A 6677-nucleotide genomic window follows, 5' to 3' on the forward strand; every position below is an offset into this window, starting at 1 on the left:
GGAATTTAAATAAAAACTTGAGATAAACAAAGTAATGGTAAAAGCAGCGATTGTTCAGTAACCAGCACGGGGAGATGTTTGGTATTTGGTGGATCATACGGTGCCTTGTTTTTGTCTGTAATTGGACAAAGTTTTGTCATGGTTTCAGAGTGTCCTTGTGTGCTGTCGATGTTCGGTGAGATGACTGGCTCCTGTCCCACAGGAATAATATGGCCCAGTGGTGGCATCAGTCAGCTTCTGTCCACACTGAGGCCCAGCTGTCAGTGTCAGACCAGTTCCCAACGTGGGGGCTGCTGTTTCTTCTGTCGTCAATTGCATATTTTAAAATACGTACAACCCATCAATAATAATTAAAGACTTGGTGTTTTGGGGAGCCTGGGCGGCTCAGTCGGTTAAGGGTCAGACTCCTGATCTCATGGTTTGTGAGATGGAGCCCTGTGTCAGGCTCTGTGCTAACAGTGGGGACCCTGCTTGGGATTCTCTCTCTTGACCTCTCTGTCTCTGTCTCTGCCCCTCCCCTGCTCATACTCACTCTGTCTCTCTCTGTCTTAAAATAAGTAAATAAACTTTCAAGAAAATCTGGAGGACTTTTAAATCCTTAAATATTCCCACATACATTGGCCCTGTTAGGGTTCTTAAATATGTTTATTTCTTCTTGTATCACACCCTGAGGAGAAGCTTTTTTTCAGATTATGGATTGTGCAACTTTTTCACACTAAAACTACTCCCACAATTAGGGTAGGTCTTAGGTTTAATATTTCATAAGCAGGAATATTGTTCATGGTCGTTCCAGACCCTAGTTCCAATACTTATCCCTTTGTCATGGAGTATCTCATTCCTGTCTCCTAACATGTCTGCCAGGTTTGGTTACTGTTCTCTGTATCTCCTCAGAGACTGATTTGCTGAGGAAAATCTGAAGCAAAGGAGAGAAAGGAAGAGTAATTATCCTTAGAGGAATAAAGGAATCATGTAGTGGGGAATAAGAGGGACTTAGTGGTTTCATGTGGAGGGTGTACTTCCAGAAATCTCCCACTCTGGCACATTGTCATTCTCCCCCCATACACACACCCATGGGCCCACATCCCCCTACTCTCCACACACAGGCAAGATCTTTGTGAAGTCTGTGCAGCGTTGCATTGCCCTGGCCCAGCTCCTAGTGGAGGAGAACTTGCCAGCCATTGCCACCACTGTAGGCGGCCCCGAGAGGAGAGGTGAGTGAGAGATGGAAAGATGTCTTGTGTCCTTGGAAGGAAATGAGACCCCTGAGATAAAGGACTGTGAACATTTTTATGATTGTCTTTCTGACAAAGGCTTTCTTGGTATCAGTAGTTTAAAGGTCTTCAATAACGAATTCTTGTGGCCAGCAACCTATGTGGCCAAGGCATGGACATTAAGCAGGTGAACTCTGCCATCAGCTACCACCGGCCTGGCGATTCCCACACCTACCTGCATCAGGTAAGCTGCACACCACACAGACATCCCAGTGCAACTCCCAGCCCCTGATTTCCTATGTCTTCGTACATTACACCCTCGTCCCTCCTTTTGGGTGTCTTCCTACTTTGGGGTCTTCCAGTGCTACCCTCTGTCCCCTTCCAGGAGGCCTGTGCAGGCCAGTTGCCCGAGGGGATTGTCCATCACATTTATGTCAAGTGAAAACAATGCCAAGATTCTCAGTGACGTGCAGGGTCAAACTGAGGTCGATGGTACTGAACTGCCTGATGAGATGGACATTTCCTCCTCCAGTGAGTATTGATTGAGTATGAAATTGGTTCCTCCAACCCTTCACAGTCCCCTTGTTCCTTAGAGACTTTGTCTTGAACCATGTCGTGCAGAGAATGGTGCCTGATGCCTAATGGGTGCCTGACAAGTTTATGTCCCCCAACCTTGATGCCATGTTGGGATGTTTTGTTCATTTCTATGTCCAGTCCCTTTCCTCTCTCATCCAGTTAGTTGTTTTTGCATCCCAGTGTCTCCTCTGACCCCACACCCCACACGAACACCTGCGTGTATAGGGGTCTGTGTTTCTGCCAGTCTCACTTAGCCTTCCCATGCCTTATTGTAACTGTGCATGTTTTCTCTGCAGTTGCAGTCATGGGAGAGGACGCACCCATTCACAGAGCCTGATGCAGGTCTCACACCCAGGAACCAGGAGATCATACATGACTTGAGCTGAAATCAAGAGTCAGATGCCCAACCAACTTACCTACCCAGCCACCCCTACAGTTTATACTTCCTAATTAATTTCTTTTTAAAAATATTTTAACTGTGAATATAGTTGAAAGACACGATTACATTAGTTGCAGGTGCACAACACAGTGACTCAAATTCTGAATACATTCTCTGTTTTTGAGAGAGAGACAGCCAGAGCAGGGAAGAGAGGCAAAGAGGGAGGGAGGGGGGGGGAATAAGAGAATCTCAAGCAGGCTGATTCCTGTGGGGCTGGATCCCATGACCCTGGGACCATGAGCGGAGAACCCACTGCCACCCAGGGACTTCACCCTCTGTCTACACCATGCTGTGCTCACCAGAGTGTAGCTGCCACCTGTCACCAGACAGTGATGTTGCAGTATCACTGATGATATTCCCTGTGCTGTGCCTTTTGTTCCTATGACCTGTTCCTTCCATACCTGGAGCCTGTGTCTCCCACTCCCCTCACCCACTGTGCCCATCCTCCCAACCTCCTTCCCTCTGGAAGTCATCCGCGAGTTCTCTGTATTTATAGGTCTGATTCTGCTGTTTGCTTGTCTATTTATTCATTTGTCTTGTTTTGTAAGTTCCACATAGGAGTGAGATCATGTGGTATTTGTCTTTCTCAGTCTGATTTCTTTCACGTAGCAGACACACTGCCCTGTTTGTCCATCCATGTTGTCACAAGTGGCAAGATCTCATCCTTTTTGTGGCCGCATAATATTCTAGTGTGTGTGTATATATGTGTGTGTATATACCACACATCTTCCTTAGCCATTTGTCTGTGGGGGGAACACAGGTTGTATCCCTGTTGCTTTTGAAAACAATGTCACTCACTGAACATCATTTGGGATGAGGGCGCCCCCTGGTGTCTGGGCCCCTGTCCAGGTGCTGGACCTGAAGGAGACCCTAGGGAGGGCCTGGCTGAGGAGGAGAAAGGCAGCTGGGTCTTCTCTCCTTAGTCCTGTGGCCGTACGTGGGGTGAAAGGTAAGGGGACATCCCCCACTGCTCTGCTCTTGGGTGGATACTGACTGAGAAGCTTTAGTGGGGTCTGGACTGTAACCCAGGTAGAGATGTCTGAGCAGAAGCCTGGGTGTCAGTGGGGAGAGGAAGAAGTTTCTGAGCAGCCCTGGAGTCCACAGGGGTCAGGCTCAGGGGTGAGGAGGGATTGCAGGAGAGGAGAGCTCAGGAGCCCGTGCCATTGCTGAGGTGTCTGTGTCCCTGTGCACCTTGTCCTCCAGCCCCGTGATGATGATACAGGGAAAACCGAAAAGTAGAAACATTTCCTTGGACTCCTACTTCTAAATGTTTCAAAACTCAGTGAAACGAAAATCATTTCTGATGTGGAAATAGCATCTCAATGTCTATACAATGCTCCTTAGTGTGGACATGTGCACTCACAGTTTGTGAGTTGACCCCACCTCAGGCGCTGGGCTGACGGCACTGAGTCTGCTAGGGATTCTCTCTCTCTCCCTCCCTTTCCCTCTCTCTCTGCCCTTCCCCTGCTTGTGTACTCTCTCTCCATCTCTCAATAAAAATAAATAAACCTTAAAAATAAAAGAATTGGTGTTTTCACTTTGGGGGATAAATACCCAAGAGTGCAATTATTGGATTATATGACGAGTCACTATGTTGTAAACCTGAAAGGAATGGAACAGTGTGTGTAAGCTGCATTCAAATACTAAGAAAAAAAAAAAGATTATTAGAAATATTAGAGAACCCTTTGGAAAGGAAGACACGAAATGTCACACAGAAAACACACAAATGGTACCTATATTGGTAATAAATAAACACAAAGAAAATGAGAGTGTGGAATATGTAGAGAGACTGGTCCTAGAGGTGTGGTGATGAGAGGATTGCAAAGCAGGGGGCTAAGACTCTCCAGGAGCCAAAGCCTCGGTCCCCTGGCTCAAGCCACTTTTATTTTTGCAAATTGTTGACAACAGCAAGCACATACAACATAGTATTTGGCATCTTGACGGGTCATGTACCTGCAGTGTTTTCCATACTGGGTCATGAGTACATCTGGCACCAGATAAAACATTCTTATTCCCAGGGTGGCGCCCGGATGATGTCCTTCTGGAGAGAACCATAACTCCCAGTGGCTTTCTGTCCTGGGAATGAAAGTTCTTTCAGTTTCTTGCTGCTCTGTCCCTTTCGTTCAGGACATTCTTACAGTGCATCCGGCCTGCTGTTCTCCAGCATCTTTCCCTTTCTCTTTGTATACGATGGACTGTAGGAGGACATTGCATAACCCGAACTGTCGTCGGTCGATATGTTGACAGGCTCGTCGTCTCTGGCACAGACTGTACATGCAAAGATAAATACATCGCATGTTAATGCAAACAGAATAGCAGTAGAGAAGCTAAAAATCTTAACGTGCTCTACAGGGCTTAGTTTTCCTCATCCCTCTGTTATACTTTCTAAGACCTTAGAACAGGATAACATGTCCAGATTGGTTATGAAAATCTCATATATCTGTGCTTGCAGATGTTGAATGTCCATAGACACATTAGATTGTCGGAGCAAGTGTCTCTAACATCATTCCATGGAAATTTAGTGTTATTAAACAGTAATGTGGCTACACATATTGATGTAGTGTTCCAATCACATTGTAATATTTGTCTTTGTAGCTCAGTAATTGATCTCCCAGCAGCATCACACAGCCTGTTGTAGGCCTGCAATCTCACTGCACAGTCGACTGTCAAGATCCCGTTGTGTCTTCCAATGTTGGAGCGATTTCTCATGCCATTGTTGCACAAATTGTACTGTCTGCACAGATTGGTGCAAAGAGACAGCCGCAGTAGCTGCGGCCACAGTCACAGCAATAATGCCTATGAGAGCTGCAACAAGCATTCCAGCAAACCCTTGGTTTCGGTGAAGAACTCATAGAGCAGGGTCCATCAGATACATTTCTGAACAATGTTGCCATGGTGGAGACATGCGAATCAGCAGCCACAGGCCAGGGCGTGCTCTCAGTAAATATAAGCCTTTGGATGAGGAAGTAAAGGGTATAGAATTGTTAAGACAACTGTATAATGCGCAGTTAACACAGATTATAAGGGCCTCAGAATCATTCCTTTTAATAGTATGCATGGCAAACGGACACAAGCCCGTATGTACCAGGTACTATTGACCGTGAAAGATAAAGTAGAAAATGTTGCTGGAGCTTTTTTATACTATGTGCCCTTCCAGTATGGAAAGGGTGGGGGACAGCAGTTAATTTCCATAGATGCCTTTTGTAAGGGTCCTGGTTGTAAATGAGGACTGGGCGCAGAAAATCCCCCACTGTGCCAAACAACAGAGCCATTAGCAGTGGTGAAGACGGTAAGATTATGAATCTCTGAGATTCAGGATGTGGGGTGCGCAAGGAAGATTGGGGACACCTGACTTGACCTCAAGTACTGCAGGAGTATTAGAATTTTTAAAACTCTGTGCCTCTATCATTTGCTAAAGACAACATGGTGGGTGAGAAACAGAGTGAGGAAAGTTCTGCACGGAGGCAATAGAGATGGGGCAGGAGTTGGCGGAGTCATGTCAACATGTTGGATTTTTAGGGGAGGATTTTGTTTGCATGTATTTAGTTGTGTTTCATGTTTTTGCATAGGAGTCAGGACAGCGTGTTTGTATGGGGAACGGCTGAGCCAGCAGAGAGGGGGAAATGGATGATGCAGGTGCCCAAATGGAGGGGCAGCCCGAGACAGGAGGGGCGCCTCCACCCTCAGTAGAAGGTGAGGACACAGGTGCAGATGGGCGAGAGGGTAGGGAGGAGGTGCCCTTCTCATGAGAGTGAGAAACAAAGGAGCTCATCACCTCAGAGAGGGGAGCAGGGAGGGGTGCAGGAGACTGAGGAGGGGAAGGAAGTGAGAAGCAGCCCTCTCAGGGGGGGACAGTGAGCTGACTGGGGAAATGGCATCTGGAGAGAGCAGGGCTGGGACCCCTGAGCTCTGTCCTCATCACCTTAGAGACAGAGAGAGCTCCAGCAGCAGGAGCATCTATCATACACTAGGAGAAAATGCAACAAAGTAGCTCAGGTGTGAGAATTACCATCCTTTCTACTTTGTCCTCATTCGCTTTTCTCATTTTTAATTTTTCTACAGGGAATATACATCACCTCATATATATTGTACATCATACGTACACATCATAACCAGTTTATACATGTTTCTTTACACTTTAGAAAGGAAGGAGATGGTAGGAAAGTCAGCAGCTCAGGCCACTGAGCTGGGGGCGGGGGGGGGGGGGGGGGGGGGCTGGGCCTGCCTGTCTGTGTCCTGGGCAGGGGACTCACAGAGACTTTGCTCCATTTCTCAGGACCCTGTTCTCTGGGGGTGGGAGGGCGGGGGCAAGCACGATCTTTCTCGTGCTTCTGGGGTGTGCTCCTTTATTCATTTATTACTATCTTGTCAGTTTAAATACTTTCTAGATGATGGATTTTGTATGTTACATGGCATATTAAGCTATTCTCATGGGAGTACTTGTTCATACA

The 6677-nt window shown here is 46.9% G+C and overlaps 1 protein-coding gene across 5 annotated transcripts in view; it reads left to right on the top strand.

Moving 5' to 3' along the window:
• LOC107181244 (spliceosome RNA helicase DDX39B-like) overlaps window positions 1–2257 on the top strand; it is a 62109-nt gene extending 59852 nt beyond the window's left edge. Inside the window, exons 2-5 of one of the 5 annotated variants that reach the window (XR_001512054.2) lie at window positions 1104–1211; window positions 1327–1455; window positions 1597–1742; window positions 2084–2257. The gene's annotated coding sequence lies outside the window, so the exon portion shown is untranslated. The remainder of the gene's footprint in view (window positions 1–1103; window positions 1212–1326; window positions 1456–1596; window positions 1743–2083) is intronic. The other 4 variants (XR_006217549.1, XR_006217548.1, XR_006217550.1 and 1 more) reach the window with 4 other exon arrangements.
• The last annotated feature ends 4420 nt before the right edge of the window (window positions 2258–6677 follow it).

This window comes from Panthera tigris, chromosome B2 (genome assembly GCF_018350195.1).
Source record: "Panthera tigris isolate Pti1 chromosome B2, P.tigris_Pti1_mat1.1, whole genome shotgun sequence".
Classification (NCBI taxonomy): Eukaryota; Metazoa; Chordata; class Mammalia; order Carnivora; family Felidae; genus Panthera; species Panthera tigris.